Source organism: Oryctolagus cuniculus, chromosome 8, assembly GCF_964237555.1.
Source record: "Oryctolagus cuniculus chromosome 8, mOryCun1.1, whole genome shotgun sequence".
NCBI classification, from domain to species: Eukaryota; Metazoa; Chordata; class Mammalia; order Lagomorpha; family Leporidae; genus Oryctolagus; species Oryctolagus cuniculus.
Window position 1 is genome coordinate 50,604,475 of NC_091439.1, and position 21,871 is coordinate 50,626,345.

Sequence of the window (21,871 nt, forward strand, 5' to 3'; positions counted from 1 at the left end):
CACTGTGGTGTTATTAAGAGGTGAGGCCCTTTGGGAAGTGTTTTTTTTTAAAACTTTTATTTAGTAAATATAATTTTTCAAAGTACAGTTTATGGATTACAATGGCTTTTCCCCCCATATCTTCCCTCCCACCCGCACCCCTCCCATCTCCCACTCCCTCTCCCATTCCATTCACATCAAGATTCATTTTCAATTATCTTTATATACAGAAGATCGATTTAGTATATATTAAGTAAAGATTTCATCAGTTATTGTTTTTTAAAGTGTAGATCAGTGCCTTGTAAAATACTAAAAGGAAATTAGTCTGGCTCTTTTTTTTGTCCTTCCTCTTTTTGGCATGGGAGAATACAGCAAGATGTACTACATTCAATGCAGAAATTGGGCCCTCATGGGAAAATGAAGCTGTTGGCATCTTGATCTTGGACTTCCTGGTCTCCAGAAGTATTAACAAATGAATTTTTATAGTTTTAAATGACCAAGTATGTGATATTTTATTATAGCAGCAAAAATAGACTAAAACATGTTAGCAAGAGATGTCCAAGAGATTAGCTGGGTATGAAACATATTTCTCCCTGTCCTCTTTGTATTACCCTCCCTGGTGAAAAGAGTCACTTACTCTGATGGATATTCCAGCTCCCAATTGTACCCTCTGATCATTTGTAAGAGGAACTTGAAGTCTCTAAGAGAAAACTATTAGCTCATAGACTTTAGTGGAATCTCTTGCTGGGTGTATTGGTGGAAATATTGCCCTTTGGTGGTGAGGAGAGCCCAGAGTTTCAGGAATGAGGGGCACAAATTCATCACCTGAGTCATTGAGAGATGTAAGGAGAGTTAATCCTGTTTCTGTACTTTCCTTTCAAAACTCATGTGTTGTGCTTATTGGGGATCCCTGGAAGGATGGTGTAAAGCATCTGCTCTGAACTGGCACTTCAACTTTGCTTTAGCAGACTGTGCCTTTGCACTGTGCAGGCAGCTGCCTCTGAATGGCACAGTGTATAACAGGATTAGTGGATCACTCTCTCTTTTGGTCTAACATGGGTCCAGTGGTCTCACATTCTCTTGTGTGAAATCTTGTAGTGATGATGGGCTTTTGTTTTAAAGGCCTCAGGATGGTGGTGCTATCTAAGATTCCACATGCAGAAAACACAACCCATAACCATATTATGTGTCTGTTCTTAACAAAACGAATCACTGTGCCTTCCAGGGTGGCTAGTTGGTCTCAAGGGATGGTATCACATGGAGGACTCACCAAAGGTCTCTGTTGCTGACAGGTTGGACAGTTTGTGACTTTGTCATGTAGAAGCTGATGCTTTAGGTCCATCCTTAGCCTTCGTCTCTGACACCCCAGATGCTTCCTCTATGAGTCCGTTGTGCCAATACTGAGGAGGCTGACAATGGAGGCTGGCTTATGTCAGTTGGCTGATCCTGTTTGATTTACCTGGTTGGTTAGTGCCTCTTCCCTGGTGGAAGGTCTCCAATGGGCATTAACATGGTCTATAAAGTCATGTCTCTCCACAGTGTGTGACCATTCTCATGTAGTCATCCACCTGTCTCTACCTTATACCTCCTTGAACTCCATCTTTCAGTAGATCTCTATCATTGTCCATGTTTCCATATATGTACTAAGTTTGAGCTTAGACATGGCAGTGAGTGTTGACTTTGAATATAGGGATAGAGCAGAAGCAGATTGGATACTGAGATCTCGTGTCACAGTGGACATCTGCAACCACCTACCAATGATCCAAGACCAAATCAGAGAGGAAGAATAACACAGTCTTAGTAGTAAGTTATAGGAAATACAGAAAATCTTCTTTTAAAAAATATTTATTAAGGACATACAAATTTCATGTATTTCATATATACAGATTTAAGAACAAAGTGATACTTCCCAACTTACCCTGCTGCCCATGCTCCCACACTACTTCCTCTCTCTCAGAAAATCTTCTTTACCTGTTGGCTACCAGCTGGTAGCACAAGTATTGACTATATTATAAAATCAAATAAAACATAAGCTTGGTTATTTCAAAATGCTTATCAAAGATATGACAGAGGGGCCAGCATTGTGGCTCAGCAATTTAAGCTGCCACCTGCAATGCCAGCATCTCTTGTGAGTGCAGATTTGAGTCTTGGTTGCTCTACTTCTGATCCAGCTCACTGTAACTGTACCTGGGAAAGCAGCAGAAGATGGCCCAAGTGCTTTGGACCCTGCCACCAACATGGGAGACCTGGATGGAGTTCCAAGCTCCTGGCTTCACTCTGGCCCAGCCCTGGCAGTTGCAGCTATTTGGGGAGTGAATGAGGAGACATAAGATTGATTTGTCTCATTTTCTCGCTCTTTCTCTCTCTCTCTCTCTCAGTAACTGTTTTCAAATGAATAAATAAATCTTTTAAAATCATTAAGAAAATATGTGATAGAAAAAGAATTTCTAGGAATTCTTCAGTATCTAGATATGATCTATGTCACCTTAAAGTTAATTTCTTCACAAACAAGCAAAACAAACTTTGACATAAACAAATGTACAGCATGCAAACATTTATACTTTTGGTACTGGCACATTTTTCTCATCTGTGACTCTTACATCCCTCTGGATCCTATGCTGAACCAATCCCTAGCATCCTTCCCTTTAAAGGCAGCTCACGTTTATTCACTTTGCTCCATTTCCATCTCTGGCTTCTGCTTCCCTCTCTAGCTTCTGTTCTAATTTTTATTGGGATAAAATCCTTAGTTTTCTGTTTAAATAAGCCTTCCTACCACTGCTATATTAATTTTACTGAAAATATTTTAATATCTCATTATTTGGTCAGGAACTATAAAAACAGCAAGAAAAGCTGTTTATTAAAATATTCTGAAACAATTTTAAAAATAAAGTCCCAAACTAAGAAAGTATATCTGCAATATGTTTGGGGGATTAGTGTTTTAACTAGCTACCACTTAAAACTAATTTTTAGCTACTAGTAACTAGTTAAAACACTAATGCTGCTGCTTAGTAAACAAAAGACTCAAACAAAATGGGAAAACATTAAATGACAATTCATAAGCAAAATCATATTAAAAGACAATAGACGTGAAAAACTGTGCAAATTGATAAAAACAAAAATACAAATTAAAATGTAAATCATTATTATAAAACTCTTAGGACAGTGAAGTGAAAAAGAATAGTACTATTCTGTCAATGAAAGAGTAGGGTTTGCTAATGAACATATTGGGGTTGAATGTAAGTTATGCAAACTTGCTAGAGAAAGAGTTCATAATACATTTTTTTTTTGACAGGCAGAGTGGACAGGGAGAGAGAGAGACAGAGAGAAAGGTCTTCCTTTGCAGTTGGTTCACCCTCCAAAGGCTGCCGCGGCAGGCGCGCTGCAGCCGGCGCACTGCGCTGATCCGATGGCAGGAGCCAGGTGCTTCTCCTGGTCTCCCATGCGGGTGCAGGGCCCAAGTACTTGGGCCATCCTCCACTGCACTCCCAGGCCACAGCAGAGAGCTGGCCTGGAAGAGGGGCAACCGGGACAGAATCTGGCGCCCCGACCAGGACTAGAACCCGGTGTACTGGCACCGCAAGGTGGAGGATTAGCCTAGTGAGCCACAGCGCCAGCCTAAGAGTTCATAATACATTTTTAACTTGAAAAACATGTGAGGATGCTTCAAAGTGATCGTGGACAAGTGGAATTATACAAAGCTGCACATTTTCCATGAACTCTTCGAAGACATACTCTCTGCTATGGGACTGATAACTTTAGAATTGTTCCTTTGGAAGTAATTATGCAGTCGCTCCCATAGTAATCTGTAAAGATGCTTATCTAAAGCATGTATCTCTGAAAACAAAATATCAGAGAAAAATAAACAAATCAGAATGTGGTCTAAAAAGTTGTATTTTCTCCAAATGGTAGAATACTGTATGCTATTACCAAAATGATGTAGTAAGATAATATGGTAAACTGGGAGGTATATTCGAGATAGTGTATGGGTAAAAAAAAAAAGACAACTAATATTTATAGTATAAAATCACTTTTTAAAAATTAATTTACATAAATAGAAAAACTCAAAATACATATCCCAAAGTGCTGATAGCATTTTTTCTAAGTAGTGAAATTACAAAGTATTCTTTTTAATTAAAAAAATTATCTTCCAGTGTGGACATTTGGCCATGTGGTTAAGATATGACTTAGGATGCCTGCATCCCTTATGGGAGTGCCTGAGGTTGAGTTCCAGCTGCATTCCTAAATCCAGCTTCCCACTAATGTGCATCCTGGGATCCCGCAGGCAATGACTCAACTACTCGGGAACCTGCTATTCACACAGGAGATTCAAATTGATTTCTAGACTCCTGGATTTGGTCCGGCCCAGACCTGGCTGTTGTGTGCATTTAGGGAGTGAACCAGTTGATGGGATATTTCTCTGTCTTTTTGTCTCTCTCTCACTGGCTATTGTAGGCATTTGAAGAATGGATCAGTAAGTAAGAGATTTCTTTCTTTCTCTCTCTTCCCCTTAAATAAATTTTTAAAATCTTCCAAAATATGTCATATTTTACATAAAATGAGTAAGGTTTTAATTGTAAGCATGAAATACTGTTATTCCCATGCTAAAGAGAACATCTGAGGACTACAGAACTCATGGTTCTCAAACATGTTAGCTCGCTCTCTCTCATTTCTCCCCATTCCCCTTCCCTCTTACACAATAAAGCTCAGGTGTACAGCCATCTCAGCCAGGGGGAGTAGTGGTTTCTGTCCTGTGGCTATGCAGTTCTCCAGTGTTTGAGTCCATGTGTGCTCCAACATGCAACTTCAGGGAAGAGATTCACATGTCAGCCAATTAATCCAGATAATTAACAGAGTGACAGACTTTGGGGTTACATTTCTGTCATATTCAAACAAGTAGTCATATTTAAGACTATCCCATCTTTATGACCTCAAACACAAAGTATATATGTCATATAAAAATGGAATCACAGAGTCAACAAAGCAGCGGAGTTTAGCTTGAAGTTGCTTCAGAGTATCTGAGATTGTATTTGCCTTAGAACAGTACTGAGAATGTGAGAGAAAAATTGCTTACATTCATTACCATCTCCAATCTTGCACAGATAATGAGAAAAACTAGGGTAAGTGGTTTCTTGGGAATTTGTGGCTCAGGAAGTTAAGTTGCTGCTACTAAGCCAGCATCCCATATCAGAATGCTGTTTCAAATCCTGGCTACCCTTCTTCCAAACCAGTTTTCTGAAAATGCACCTGGTAAAGCAGTAGAAGATGACCCAAAGACTTGAGCCCTTGATATCCAAGTGGGAGACCCAGATGGAGTTACTGGCTCCTGGATTCAACCTGGTCAGATCTAGCTGTTGGAGTCATTTGGGGGAGTGAACCAGCAGATGGTAGATCTCTCTCTCTCTCTCTCTCTCTCTCTCTCTCTCTGTGTTTGTGTGGCTATCTTTCCAACTCTCTTTGACACTCTGCCTTTCAAATAAAAATAAATAAATAAACCTTTAAAAGCAAAAAGAAGCCTATGTATCAACATTTTTTCTGTTAAAGTATCAAGACTCTAAATTGTGTGATTTTTTAAAAATACATACATATGCTAAGTGTCTTCTAATACATTAATTCCTTGAAGCTATATCCATTCTATGGGATATATATATATATATATATATATATATATATATATATATAGGGAAGAGTTTAATCTAGCTAGTTAACAGAAGTAATAAAAGAAACAAAATGTTTCCTGGAATATCTGGGAGAGCTGGAAAACCAGGCTTGGATGCTATACAGACAGAAATAGCACAGAAGGAAGGAAAAATCTCCCAACCAGGCCCCAGACTTGAAATTTACTCTGGAAGTTAAAAAGCATAAAGGAAATCATTGTTAATGACTTCATGAGAAACTACAAATGCATTAGAAAATATATTCAATATGTTCTCTCATCTTTCACATTGATCTTCATCCAAGTTCACAGCGATTATAAGAAACATGTCATTTATTCTTAAATTAATTTTAGTTCTAATGATATTTAAACACATTTTGTAAATTATAAGACATTCAAAAAAGTAAGTTATTAATTAAAAGGGATGCATTATGCATTTGCTTACAAATTTCTTTTCTGTATATTTGTGCCATACTTTCTCTTTGGTAAGGAATATACCTCTGCCCCACAGATATCAGGCTTAGCCACATGACTCGATTTGGCCAGAGGATTGTGAACAGACATGACACACACCCATTCTAACATGAGCATTGAATGCCTTGCCTTTGTTGGTTCTCTTCCCACTGAGCAGTTGTCCTCTGCTTTGAGAATATCACATCAGAGATGGAGCTTCTTCAGAAAATATCCAGGGGTTTGAGGAATCTTGGAGCTTAACTGATCGTCATGGAGTCCAGTGAAACACAGGCCTCAAGTTCCATCAAAAAAAAAAAAAGTGTCCTTTAGAAAGCCACTGAAGTTTTAAGTTCATTTGTTTTTTGTCATAGTAAAAGCTTATTTCTCTACAGGTGATCACTAATATTTTAAAGTAGTGTCAAATTTAGAAATTACTAAATCAGGAATTGTGGCAAAGGAAAATTGCTAAGATTAAAGGCTTATTGATGATTGAATTTTATTTCCAGATATCTATATAAATGTATTTCTCACAGTAAAAGATTTTATAACAAAAGACGAAGTATATTTCACAAGTACTTTCATTTATCAAAAGAGAATGTGCAGTATGCATAACACTTTTTCTCATATTATGTGAGCATCTTTATGGAATTTGCTGTGATATATCTCATGCAAATAAAATTGAAGGGATAATTCAGAAGTAGTGACATAGTATAGATTGCATCAAAATAATGGTAAAATTTCTATGAACTCAACCCTAAGATTATTACTGGGAATGCTCAAATAAAAGGTATTTTTCCTCCGAAAATACAAAAATAATTCAGAGTGTGGAAAATAGAATTAAATGACAAACTTATATTGTCACACAAAATTTTTGAAATTCATGCATAATTTTTTCATAATACATGTTTTTTGATTAACTTTTTGATGTGTCCTGGTAATAACTCTTCGATAAAAGGGAGTAGTTATTATATATCTAAATTTTTTATAGTATCACTTATTGTTAGTTCCTTCACAGTTTACTTAATTTTAACTAATCAAGTAGATTTTGGGGAAGACATGAAGTTTTAAGTGTCAATACTGAGTAAGCATTAATTAAATTGATGAGAAAGCAAGAAAGAGCTTTAACACAGAATTTTTTATTCTTTTTTTGTCAGGACTTTAAAACTGCGTCTTGGGCTATAAATAATCCTTTAAAATTTACTTAAAAAGCAAAGTAGCAACTGGTTATGTTGCGAAGATCATGGATATATGTCCATAGGACACTATAAAAAACAAATACATTAATATGTAATATTATACACTGCCAGGATAAATTTTCCAGTGAGAATATCATATACATACATGATTCCAAGAAATATGAAAAAGTATATTTCTTTTTTTTAAGGATTTATTTATTTACTTGAGAGGTGGAGTTGCAGACAGAGAGAGGGAGAGGCAGAGAGAGAGGGCTTCCGTTCTTTGGTTCACTCCCCAAATGGCAGCAACAACCAGAGCTAGGCCAATCCAGAGCCAGGAGCCAGGAGCCTCCTCTCGGTGTCACACATAGGGGCAGAGGCCCAAGCACTTTGGCCGTCTTTTACTGCTTTCCCAGACCATAAGCAGGGAGCTGAATCAGAAGTGGAGCAACTTTAATGTGCTGTACATTGAGGCTTAATGCTATAACGAGTACTCAAACAGTATATTTCACTTTGTGTTTCTATGGGGGTGCAAACGGTTGAAATCTTTACTTAATGTACACTAAACTGATCTTCTGTAAAAAAAAAAAAAAAAGAAATTATCAATTCCCAACTTGACTCTCACTGGGATTAAACATGACAACAGGTCTGATCTGATTTCATCATCATTTAAAAAAAAAATCATCTATTATTTTTCACTTTATGTTTCTGTGTGGGAGCAGACTGTTGAAATCCTTACTTAAGGTATACTAAGCTGATCTTCTGTATATTAAGATAATCGAAAATGAATCTTGATGTGAATGGAAGGGGAGAGGGAGTGGGAAAGGGGAGGGTAGTGGGTGGGAGGGACGGTATGGGGGGGGAAGCCATTGTAATCCATGAGTCGTACTTTGGAAATTTATATTCATTAAATAAAAGATAAAAAAAAAAAGTACTTCAACTCAAAAAAAAAAAAAAAAAAAAAGAAGTGGAGCAACGAGGACTTGAAGTGGAGCCCATATGGGATGCTGGTGCCAGTGGCAGATGCTTAACCTAATATACCACAGCATCAGCCATGAAAAAGTATATTTCTATAGTAGAGTAATGACACAGTAAAATGTGACTTGAATATATGGATATAACTTGCAATATTTAATATAGTAAATAAAGTTTATATTTATAATTATCTCTACATAATTAATGTTAGTATGATAGTGTTAGTTTAAAAATAAAACTTCTTTTGGGCTCTTCTCCTGGGAAAACAGGAGATGAGTTATGCTTCAGGTTAACTCAGTAGAAATACAAGTTATCCAACTCCATTCTGAACTATTTCCCTTCAATATTCTCTGACTACTGTTGATTAATCACTCTTGCCTTTGCCCACCCCCACCCCAGGATCAGTTCCTTCATTCACCAATCAATCCTGTCTAGAATCATTTACAAAAGGCAATGTCTCTAACTTCAGAAAGCAAAAGATGGCACCAGCACTGTAGTGCAGTGGGTTAACGCCCTGGCCTGAAGCTCTGGCATCCCAAATGGGCAAGGGTTCGAGGCCCAGCTGCTCCACTTCTGATCCAGCTCTCTGCTGAAGTCAGGGAAAGCAGTAGAAGATGGCCCAAGTACTTGGGCGCCTGCACCCACGTGGGAGACCTGGAAGAAGCTCCTGGCTCCTGTCCTTTGCAGCCATCTGGGGAGTGAACCATCAGATGGAAGATCTCTCTCTCTCTCTCTGCCTCTCCTCTCTCTGTGTAACTCTGACTTTCAAATAAATAAATCTTTTTAAAAAAGAAATCAAAAGATACCATGGAAAGACAAATATTTTATTTAACCATTCTTAACATATGTGATTATTCTTAATTTGATTAATGAAGAAATAGTTAGAATTCAAAAGCCCAAGCTCAGCTGTGACCTCAGGTTCTGGCCAACCCCTTGCTATTGAGGAAATTGCTGAACCAATCAGGCATGCAATGACTCTGTGGCTGTCTTTGGTACAAGGAGGTAGCTAAATTGGTTTCCTTCACCTGCCACATTTTAAACTGAACATTTATGAAAACCACAAAACTGCATTTCTTTAAAAAATCAATAAAGAGAAACATAACTCTAGGTGTAGGCATTTGGCCTAATGTTTAACCTGCTGATTCAGACACCTGGATTCAAGTCCCAGCTCTGCTCCTGACTCCAGCTTCCTGCTAATGCACACCTGAGAAGCAGCTGACAATAGCTCAAATGTTTGGCTCCCTGCCCTCCATGCCAGGGACCTGGGTTTGGTTCCTCAGCTCCCAGCTTCAGGCCTGGTCATTTCAGGAATGTAAAGGGAGAGCCAGAGAATAACAGTTGTTTTTGTCTATCTCGCTCTACCTCTAAAATCAAATAAATAAGTAAAGTTTTAAAATTGTAGATTGATATTTACTAATAAGTAAAGACACCCAAATAGAAATGCTTTTCCATTTACTTGTGAGATGATTGACAGAAACCCATAACCATAGGTCAAGTTACATCAAGAATTTAGACCAATGTCTTCCCCAGTAAAACGTAAGAAAAAATTATCTATGTATTCCCTTGGTGCCTACCTGCAAAAATTTAACTTTAACTACTTCAGGTTAGTTTGGTCCATTATTTCATTTTAATGTTTATTTTCATTTTATTTGAAAGGCAGATATTTAAATAGAGACAGAGAGGAATCCTCTACCTGTTGATACACTCCCCAAGTGCTGGCAAATAGCTGGGGCTGGGTTAGTCCAAAGCCAGGATCCCTCCAGCCATGTCTCTTGCATGGTGACAGGGACCCAACCACCCAAGCCATCACCTGCTACCTTCCAAGATGTACATCAGCAAAAAGCTGGGTTGGAAGCAGTTTTGCTAGAACTCAAAGAAGGCACTGGGATGAGTTGTGGTGGTTGTCCCAAGGGGCTGCTTAACCACTGCATCAAACTCCACCTCTGGTATTTCATTTTAAAGGATTAATTTGTTAAAGCATTTTTGGTTTTGAATAACTCAATCCAAACAGTTTCCCGCAAGTTGGATATGTCTGTAGTTCATTCAGCCCTCACTCTCTCACTTCTGATCTTGTTTCCTGAGCAGCCGATTAATATCCACGACAAGTCATCCCCCAGCTGATAGCATATTTCTGTAGATTTGACAAAACTGCCTGGAGAAGATGTTCTAGAGCCCAGCTCTTTGAATTGTTGCCTATGGTCAAGTTTAAGTGCAAACTCTCAGGCCACACTCAGATGTCATGTAGCAGAATCGGCATGTTTATGACCAGCTCCACATGATTACTTCATACTTTAAAGTTTGAGGAATATTTCCTTTGGTGTTTTTTGGATGCTACTCCTAGTGTAGTGGTTCTAGCCATGGAAGAAAATTAGAATCTCCTGGGAAACTCTGAAAATTCCCAGTCCTGACGTCCAGGGTCAAACCTAACTACGGCAGAATCACTGGAGATTGGTGCAGGCCATCAGGATAATTTAAAGATCCCTAAGTGGGGCTGGCACCATGGTTTAGTAGGCTAAGCTTCCGCCTGTGCTGCCAGCATCCCATATGGGCACCAGTTTATTCCTTTTCTGATCCAGTTCTCTGCTTATGGCCTGGGGAAGTAGTAGAAGATGGTCCAAGTGCTTGGGAGACCCAGAAGAATTTAAACTTCTTTTGTCTTCCTCATAAAATGTAATCAAGATTAAAAATTTTCTTTTTTCAGACAGGAATATAATTTACTTAACTAAAAACCTTTCTTAGTAGAACCAGTTAAGATATGCTCTATATATTGAAAGACAAAAATCTAATTGATATGAGGCTTCATTATCACGCTCCATAATGCAGAGTCCACTCAACAGCTTGAACATAGAGGTGCCACTTTGAGTGCCAATATATTCCAACTAGAGTGCTGGTGAGAATTCTTTTGAGTCATATAATAGGAAACAACACCAAAATTTTGCAAAATTCTAGGAAAGTGTTGAAAGAGAAAAATATACCAGAGGTTTAGCTTGGCTTAGTTTTGCCTTGAGCACTCAGCAATTAGAAAATTAGGATTTCTGGTGAGATTTGAAAGCAGTGCCATCTGATAACCAGTAACTTGAATTACAGCAATGTAGGAGAGGCTGTGGCCAAACTATTGGACTTTCTGCTGACTATACATCCCTGCTTTTCTGATTTAATCACCTGCCCCTATATGTGAATCTGTGTTATTCAGATCTTATTCACATAATCATTTCTTGAAGTCAAATAGGTTGACCCAAATACTACAACTTCAATATCTCAAATAGAAAACATAGGATACACACTGATAAATGTCATATTGCAGCCACCTTGAATGCTATGCAGCTAATATTTGACTTATGGTTAATATGGTTTGTTGGCCGGTGCCGCATCTCAATAGGTTAATCCTACGCCTAGCGGTGCTGGCACACCAGGTTCTAGTTCCTGTCGGGGTGCCGGATTCTGTCCCGGTTGCTCCTCTTCCAGGCCAGCTCTCTGCTGTGGCCCGGGAGTGCAGTGGAGGATGGCCCAAGTGTTTGGGCCCTGCACCCCATGGGAGACCAGGAGAAGCACCTGGCTCCTGCCTTCGGATCAGCGCGGTGCACCGGCTGCGGCGGCCATTGGAGGGTGAACCAACAGCAAAGGAAGACCTTTCTCTCTGTCTCTCTCTCTCTCTCTCACTGTCCACTCTGCCTGTAAAAAAAATATGGTATGTATAGATGAATTACTTCTATGTGGTAAAGAATATAAAAGGAACCCATCCTCATCCTGCTGTTCCTGCTGATGGATTGCAGGGGAGGCAAAGATAGATAAATCCTTCAGGAAATTCTGTGACAGAAACTCTGTTTTTATCTTATCTGTGTTCATATCACTTCATAAAAATACTGGAAGTGCTCCTGAGTAAAACATTATTGACAAAAAAAAAAATCCCCACGTCTTTTTTTTTCCCCTTTGTTCTTTTTTTTTTAACTTTTATTTAATGAATATAAATTTCCAAAGTACGATTTATGGATTACAATGGCTTCCCCCACATACCGTCCCTCCCACCCACTACCCTCCCCTTTCCCACTCCCTCTCCCCTTCCATTCACATCAAGATTCATTTTCGATTATCTTAATATACAGAAGATCAGCTTAGTATACATTAAGTAAGGATTTCAACATTTTGCTTCCACACAGAAACATAAAGTGAAAAATAATAGATGATTTTTTTAAATGATGATGAAATCAGATCAGACCTATAGTCATGTTTAATCCCAGTGAGAGTCAAGTTGGGAGTTGATAATTTCTTTTTTTTTTTTTTTTTTTTTTTACAGAGGATCAGTTTAGTATACATTAAGTAAAGATTTCAACAGTTTACACCCCATAGAAACACAAAGTGAAATATATTGTTTGAGTACTCGTTATAGCATTAAATCTCAATACACAGCACATTAAGGACAGAGATCCTACATGAGGAGTAAGTGCACAGTGACTCCTGTTGTTGACTTTACCAATTGACACTCCTGTCTATGGCATCAGTAGTCTCCCTATGCTCCATTCATGAGTTTCCAAGGCTATGGAAGCCCTCTGAGTTCTCCGATTCTTATCTTGTTTAGACAAGGTCATAGTCAAAGTGGAGGTTCTCTCCTCCCTTCAGAGAAAGGTACCTCCTTCTTTGAAGACCTGCTCTTTCCACTGGGATCTCACTCGCAGAGATCTTTTTCCAGAGTGTCTTGGCTTTCCATGCCTGAAATACTCTCATGGGCTTTTCAGCCAGCTCCGAATGCCTTTAGGGCTGATTCTGAGGCCAGAGTGCTATTTAGGACATCTGCCATTCTATGAGTCTGCTGAGTATCTCACTTCCCATGTTGGATCACTCTCCCCTTTATTTATTCCATCGGTTAGTGTTAGCAGGTACTAGACTTGTTTATGTGCTCCCTCATTGTGGTTTTGATTTGCATTTCCCTGATTGCTAATGACCTTGAACATTTTTTCATGTGCCTGTTGGCCATTTGGATTTCCTCTTTTGAAAAATGTCTATTGAGGTCCTTGGCCCATCTCTTAAGTGGGTTGTTGGTTTTGTTTTTGTGGAGTTTCTTGATCTCTTTGTAGATTCTGGTTATTAACCCTTTATCTGTTGCATAGTTTGCAAATATTTTTTCCCATTCTGTCGGTTGTCTCTTCACTCTCCTGACTGTTTCTTTTGCAGTACAGAAACTTCTCAATTTGATGCAATCCCAATAGTTAATTTTGGCTTTGACTGCCTGTGCCTCCCGGGTCTTTTTCAGAAACTCTTTGACTGTGCCAATATCTTGAAGGGTTTCTCCAATGTTCTCTAGTAACTTGATGGTGTCAGGTCATAGATTTAGGTCTTTAATCCATGTTGAGTGGATTTTTGTGTAAGGTGTAAGGTAGGGGTCTTGCTTCATGCTTCTGCACGTGGAAATCCAATTTTCCCAGCACCATTTATTGAATAGACTGTCCTTGCTCCAGGAATTAGTTTTAGATCCTTGATCAAATATAAGTTGGCTGTAGATGTTTGGGTTGATTTCTGGTGTTTCAATTCTGTTCCATTGGTCTATCCATCTGTTTCTGTACCAGTACCATGCTGTTTTGATTACAACTGCCCTGTAGTATGTCCTGAAATCTGGTATTGTGATGCCTCCGGCTTTGTTTTTGTTGTACAAGATTGCTTTAGCTATTCGAGGTCTCTTGTGCCTCCATATAAATTTCAGCACCAATTTTTCCAGATCTGAGAAGAAGGTCTTCGGTATCTTGATTGGTATTGCATTGAATCTATAAATTGCTTTTGGGAGAATGGACATTTTGATGCTGTTGATTCTTCCAATCCATGAGCATGGAAGATTTTTCCATTTCTTGGTATCCTCTTCTATTTCTTTCTTTAAGGTTTTGTAATTTTCATCGTAGAGATCTTTAACATCCTTGGTTAAGTTTATTCCAAGGTATTTGATTGTTTTTGTAGCTATTGTGAATGGTATTGATCTTAGAAGTTCTTCCTCAGCCGTGGCATTGTCTGTGTATACAAAGGCTGTTGATTTTTGTGCATTGATTTTATACCCTGCTACTTTGCCAAAATCTTCTATGAGTTCCAATAGTCTCTTAGTAGAGCTCTTTGGATCCCCTAAATAAAGAATCATGTCATCTGCAAAGAGGGATAGTTTGAGTTCTTCCTTCCCAATTTGTATCCCTTTAATTGCTTTTTCTTGCCTAATAGCTCTGGCTAGAACCTCCAGAACTATATTGAATAGCAGTGGTGAGAGTGGGCATCCCTGTCTGGTACCAGATCTCAGTGGAAATGCTTCCAACTTTTCCCCATTCAATAGGATGTTGGCTGTGGGTTTTTCATAGATTGCTTTGATTGTATTGAGGAATGTTCCTTCCAAACCCAGTTTGCTTAGAGTTTTCATCATGAACAGGTGTTGTATTTTATCAAATGCTTTCTCGGCATCTATTGAGATAATCATATGGTTTTTCTTCTGCAGTCTGTTAATGTGGTGTATCACATTGATTGTCTTGCGCACATTAAACCATCCCTGCATACCAGGGATACATCCCACTTGGTCTGGGTGGATGATCTTTCTGATGTGTTGTTGCATTCTATTGGCGAGAATTTTATTGAGGATTTTTGCATCTATGTTCATCAGGGATATTGGTCTGTAATTCTCTTTCAGTGCTGCATCTTTTTCCGGCTTAGGAATTAAGGTGATGCTGGCTTCATAGAAAGAATTTGGGAGGATTCCCTCTTCTTCGATTGTTCTGAATAGTTTGAGAAGAATTGGAGTTAGTTCTTCTTTAAATGTCTGGTAGAATTCAGCAGTGAATCCATCTGGTCCTGGGATTTTCTTTGTTGGGAGGACCTTTATTACTGTTTCAATTTCTGTCTCAGTTATGGGTCTGTTTAGGTTTTCTATGTCTTCCTGGTTCAATTTAGGTAGGTTGCATCTGTCCAGGAATCTATCCATTTCTGCTAGGTTTCCCTGTTTGCTGGCATACAAGTCCTTGTAGTAATTTCTGATGATTCTTTTTATTTCTGTGGTATCTGTTGTTACGTTTCCTTTTTCATCTCTGATGTTATTGATTTGGGTCTTTTCTCTTCTTTTTTTAGTTAGTTGGGCCAATGGGGTGTCTATTTTGTTTATTTTTTCAAAAAACCAGCTCCTCGTTTGGCTGATTTTTTGTAATGTTTTTCTTGATTCAATCCTGTTGATTTCTTCTCTGATTTTAATTATTTCTCTTCTCCTACTTGTCGCTCCCCCTCTTCGTGGAGGAACGACACAGGACCCTGCGCTGTTCTTTCGTTTGCTCGGCCCTCCCCGGGTTTGCTGCTGGTTTCCCGGGTTGGCTACTATCCCTTCCACCTCCGTGGAAGGGCGGTTCCCCCTGGCCACTTTCCCCACTTCCGCAGGGGAGCGGCACACCGCCGGCCGGCCGGCTCTCTCGGGGGCTGCACAGGTGTTCCTTCAGATAGATGTTCCCCTTAGATGTTCCTGGTGCATGCTGTCTCTCTCCTCCCTTATAGTCCTCCTCTGCCAATCCCAACTCGGCTGCCCACACGCCGAGTACGTTGCTCTCCTCCAATCAGGAGCAAGTCCTACAGTTTATTGGTTGAACTGGAGGCGGCTGTGTAGAAGCTGTTTTCTTCTCTCCCAGCGCCATATTGTGGGAGAGCAGATGCACAGAATAAGTCTTAATTCCAGTAACAGTATAGTCCGAGTTGCTCCCCACACTACTAGATTTGGGTCTGGTTTGCTGTAGGTTTTCTAGATCCTTGAGGTGATTTGAAAGCTCATCTATTTGGTGCCTTTCCAATTTCTTGATGTAGGCACCTATTGATATAAACTTCCCTCTTAACACTGCTTTTGCTGCATCCCATAAGTTTTGGTATGTTGTGCTGTTATCCTCATTTACTTCCAGAAAGTTTTTGATTTCTCTTTTGATTTCTTCTATGACCCAGTGTTCATTCAGGAGCATGTTGTTCAATCTCCATGTGTTTGCGTATGCTCTAGGGATTCCTGAGTTGCTAATTTCCAACTTCATTCCTTTATGGTCTGAGAAGCTGCATGGTATGATTCTAATTCTTTTGAATTTGCTGAGACTTGCTTTATGGACTAGTATGTGGTCAATCCTAGAGAAGGTTCCATGTACTGCTGAGAAGAATGTAAAATCTTTAGCTGTAGGATTGAAAGTTCTGTATATATCTGTTAGATCCATTTGGGCTATAGTGTCGTTTAAATCTACTGTATCCTTGTTGATCTTCTGTCCTATTGTTCTGTCTATTTCTGAGAGTGGAGTATTGAAGTCCCCCAGTACTATTGTATTGGGGTCTAAGTCTCCCTTTAAGTCCGTTAACAAATCTTTTAGATAAACCGGTGCCCTGTAGTTGCATATACACCCTGTAGGTGCATATACATTGATAATTGTTATATCTTCCTGTTGAATTGATCCCTTAATCACTATGTAGTGTCCCTCTTTGTCTCTCTTAACGGTTTTTGTGGTAAAGTTTATGGTGTCTGATATTAAGATGGCTACGCCCGCTCTTTTTTCATTTCTGTTGGCATGGTATATCTTTTTCCAGCCTTTCACTTTCAGTCTGTATGGATCTTTGTTGGAAAGATGTGTTTCTTGTAAGCAGCAAATAGACGGGTTTTGTTCCTTAACCCAATCAGCCATTCGGTGTCTTTTAACTGGACAGTTCAGGCCATTCACATTCAATGTGACTAATGGTAAGTGGTAACTTTGCCCTGCCATTTGCCAACGATAAGTTATAATATATGCTTTGAATTCCCTGTGATCTTTTGCTGTGAGCTTTCCTTCCTTGGTTTCCTTCCTTTACCTTATTTCATATTGATGACCGTGTTTCTGTGTTTCTGTGTGTAACACATCTTTAAGCATCTTTTGCAGGGCTGGACGAGTGGCAACAAATTCTTTCAATTTCTGTTTGCTATGAAAAGTCTTTATTTCACCTTCATTCACAAATGATAGCTTTGCAGGATATAATATTCTGGGCTGGCAGTTGTTCTCTCTTAGTACCTGGGCTATATCTCGCCATTCCCTCCTAGCTTGTAGAGTTTCTGATGAGAAGTCAGCTGTGAGTCTGATTGGAGATCCTCTGAGAGTAATCTGACGTTTCTCTCTTGCACATTTTAGGATCTTTTCTTTATGTTTCACTGTGGAGAGTTTAATTACAACGTGTCGTGGTGAGGATCTCTTTTGGTCGTGTTTATTAGGGGTTCTGTGAGCTTCCTGTACTAGGATTTCTCTGTCCTCCAAACCTGGGAAATTTTCTGCTAATATCTCACTAAAAAGGCCTTCTAATCCTTTCTCCCTCTCCATGCCTTCAGGAACTCCTAGAACCCGAATGTTGGTTTTTTTAATAGTATCCTGAAGATTCCCGACAATATGTTTTAGATTTCTAATTTCCTCTTCTTTTCTTTGGTTTGACTGTATCCTTTCCTGTTCTCTGTCTTCTAAGTCCGATATTCTCTCTTCTGCTTCACCCATTCTGTTTGTAAGGCTCTCTATTGTGTTTTTCATTTGATCTATTGAATTCTTCACTTCAGTCACTATCCCAGTTTCCTGTTGTACTAGTTGTTTCGTTTCATTTTGATTCCTCCTTAATATTTCATTTTCACAAGAGAGATTTTCTATCTTGTCCATTAAGGATTTCTGTAGTTCAAGAATTTGTTTTTGAGAACTTCTTAATGTTCTTATCAATTTTTTGAGATCTGCTTCTTGCATTTCTTCTATGTCATCATCCTCATAATCTTGAATTGGGGTGTCTTTTTCATTTGAGGGCTTCATGGTGACTTCCTTGTTTTTATTACCTCGGTTTTTGCGTTTGTTATTTGGCATATTGGAGATATTTGGTTTCTTCACTGTGGTGCTTTTTCTTGTTATACTATGACTCTAGATTAAGTGGATTATCTGTTTTTGATGGAGCCTTAGGGCTTGAGATGGGTGTGGCCTGAGAGCTCTGTTTGGTGTGCCAAAGGTGACACTCCCAGGTTAGGTGTGGTAAACCTCTCTCTCTCTCTCTCTTTTTTTTGATTCAAAAGGGAAGTTATTCTGCACAGCTGAACGAAGTTGGAGGTAGTTAGCAGGCAAATGATATACCCGCAGGAGCCAGAGATCGGAAGCTCTTTCCCAAGGACCACACAGGGAATCTGTTCGGCCCTCAGAGTGGGCTCAAATTCTCCTTCAGTCTCCCACTGGGTTGCCAAAGTTACGGAATTGTAGCGTCTCTGGAGAGTGCTCACGTGAATTTCGTGAGTTCTCTCCCCCACCGTCTCTTTTTTCACAGTCTCAGTTCAGTAGCACCACAAGTTACTAGGTCCTAATCTCCTGTTAATTCGCCCCGCCCAGAGTCAGGTTTTTCTGCTAGGCTCAGGGCCGGTGCAGACCTGAGGTCGCTCTGCTTATGACGTATGTCCAAGATGGCGCCTGCTCTTTGTCTTGCTCGCCCTTGAGAGGTGAGCGGAGAGAGAGAAACCCGTGTCCATACCAGTCACCTTTTTTTTTTCCTCTCTCTCTCTTCCAGGTAGCCTGGTGAAGTTCCCCCCACCCCGGGGGGGTCGTTCCCTCTAGTCTCCTCTCTCCGCTTGCCTGCCAGTGTCTCGGGCTATTGAGGTTCGGCTCACCTCGCGTTCCAGCGCTGGTGTGTTGAATCTGCCGCTGGTGTCCCAAACTGTGGGCTCCCACGCTCTCCACGCAGGTCCGCTCCCCTTCCAGCGCCGATGTGTGGACTCGGAGCCCTGGACGTCCCAAGTCTCCCCGCTGTTGTCTGTGTGGCATGCACTCCCCTTTGAGCACTGGCGCATAGACCCTGCAGCTTGCGCTGCTTGGTCCCGCGGCTAGGCTTCCGCGGCTCGGCTTCCGCGCAATGGGCGACCTTGTTCTCCCAGTAGGTCCTCCGATTCACGGCCACTGGATCCAGAAGAGTTTCCTCTGCAATATTTTCCTGGTTCTTTTTTCTGAGGCTACCGTAACTCCCCTTTTATTAAACTAAATTTTCCCGGACTATCGGTGCGCGCCCTCACTATTCCGCCATCTTGGCTCCGCCCCCACATCTTAATAATACAGCATCTTCTGCAGATGGAGCTTCCAGCTCCTGGTCTCAGCCCTCATTTGTGGTAGCATCTGCGGAGTGAACCAGCAGATTGGCGAAGTCTCTCTCATTCTTTGTCTCTGTGTTTCTGTCAATAAATTTTTTAAATATAAAAAAAAAATGGAAGCAGAAGAGTTTTCTGGCTAGCTGAAGAGGATGTCAGGGATTCACAGCACAAGAGTTTTCTCTTCTTGTACTGGCCTGAAGAAGGATGAAGTCACGTGATAAGGAATGCAGGCTGCTTCTGGACTGGAGAGTAGCTCTAAGCTAACAGCCAGTAGGGAAATGGGAACCTCAATCCTTTAGTCACCACCAACAGGATGCACTCAGAAACAGATTCTTCCCCAGAGTTTCCAGATGAGGACTCAGTCCACTCAACATCTTGGTACAAGCCTTGGGATGCCCTATGCAGAAAACGCAGCCAACCCTCTGCTGTACTTCTGACCTATAGGACTGTGAGTACTGTTTTAAGCTAGCAGGTTTGTTGTTATTTGTTGTGCACCATTATAAAATGACTAAACCATTGTTAAAAAGAACGCTGCTAAGATTTTTAGAACAATGTTATTGAAGACTTTTTGTTTTATAAATCGTGGTTTACAAGCTGTCCATCAACTGAAGACTGCATAAAGAAATTATGGTATATGTACACCATGGATACTATGCAGCGGTAAAGAAAAATGAAATCCTGCCATTTTCAAGAAAGTGGATGCAACTGGAAACCATTGTACTTATTGAAATAAGCCAGTCCCAAAAAGATAAATACTGTATGTTCTTCCTGATCTGTGGTAACTAATAGAGCACCTAAAAGATAATCTATAGAAGTGAAATTGACACTTTGAGATGCAATGATTTTGAACAGGCCTTGTCTCAAATGTTGAAGTTTTTTTTTTTTTTTTTACATACTATTTGTTGAATTCTTTACTTAGTGTAGGGTTAATTTTATGTGTATAACATTAATTGAAAATAGATCTTTGTAAAAGTCAGAATGAAAATGCGAAAGGAGAGGAAGAAAGGTAGGAGTGTGGGTGGAAGGGAACATAGGGTGGGAAGAATCACTGTATTACTAAATTTGTATATATGAAATGCATGAAGTGTGTATACCTTGAATAAAAGGTTTCTACGTAAAAAAATATCTTGATTTAACATTTTGTCATACAGAGATTAGATCTGGTTGGATTCAGTTTATTTTGATACTTGAATTTAATCATTGATAGCTAATAGTGCTATCATATAAAATACATAGCTCTTGGCTCTTGACTAAGTTTTCTAAATAATGATGTTCATTTTTTACTTCCATTCATCAATTATTAAAAAGTTTTATTGAAATTCAGATAATACATTTCCTGATGTTAATCAGTTATTCTTGAAAGTAACCAAGTCAAAGCTTATGTTGCTAATAAATGTGTTTAAAATTTACTAATATTGTTTGTTTCTAAGATTTTTAAATTAATAGAAAATTTTCTTCCTTTTTTATATTTTTAAACATCTTTAAAGTCTTGTGACATGTTTTCAACAGCAAATCACAGCACATAAGAAATATTTCCTAATAGACATCTCCATTTACTACCACTATACTTTTTTTAAAGATTTATTTTATTTATTTGAAAGAAAGAGTTACAGAGAGAGGTAGAGACAGAGGTCTTCCATCTGCTGGTTCACTCCCCAGATGGCCACAACTGCTGGAACTGCGCCGATCCAAAGCCGGGAGCCAGGAGCTTCTTCCAGGTCTCCCTCGCGGGTGTAGGGGCCCAAGGACTTGGGCCATCTTCTACTGCTTTCCCAGGCCATAGCAGAGAGCTGGATCAGAAGAAGAGCAGCCGGGACTCGAACTGACACCCATATGGAATGCTGGCGCTTCAAGTCAGGGCATTAACCTGCTGCTCCACAGTGCTGCCCTAAGTACCTCTATACTTTCGTTTGAAAAACAGTTACTTACTTTTTGTTTATATTCAACTTCACTTTGAAAGTAAAGGTTAAGTTTGGTTATTTTATTGAAAATAACTTCTTGTGTATGCCACTGCCAGCAAGAGTTCATCACAGAAAAATCAAATGTGGAACACTTTTCTTTTTTGTAAAGTAAATATGGTTGATCTCTTTTCAAGCCTTTTACTATGAAAGGATAAGTAAACTTCTTTAAGTGCCAAAGATTTGCCTGATCATCTGTATTTTATGAAATATTGTAATATTCTACTCTTTAGGAAGATAAATCCACAAGCCTTCTTTATAGGGCACAGATAGAGCACAATCTGTACCAAAGTGATGGAAACAAATGCATAAAGACACCACAGGAAGATATAAATGATCTTTTCAGTAAATGCTGCTGGGCCTGCTAGATAATACAATGGAACAAAGTGTGACTGCACATAAAATCAATCCTGGGTAGATATAAATGTAACATAAAAACTATAAAATTTTAAAGGGTAATAAAAGAACATACCTTCACTACAACGAAGGGAGACAAAGATGTGTTAAACAGAGAAGACAAAAAAAACACTAATTATAAAAGAAAGCATTCATAAATTGGACTTGACTAATATTAAGAACTTCTGTT

General features: G+C 39.4%; 1 long non-coding RNA gene across 2 annotated transcripts in view; it reads right to left on the minus strand.

The window, feature by feature from the left end:
- Nucleotides 1-5,655: 5,655 nt before the first annotated feature.
- The window catches only part of LOC127483275 (uncharacterized), a 56,982-nt gene continuing 40,766 nt past the window's right edge, over nt 5,656-21,871 (minus strand). For both annotated transcript variants that reach the window (XR_011378277.1, XR_011378275.1), the window contains one exon: nt 5,656-6,378. This is a non-coding gene — a long non-coding RNA (uncharacterized lncRNA). The remainder of the gene's footprint in view (nt 6,379-21,871) is intronic.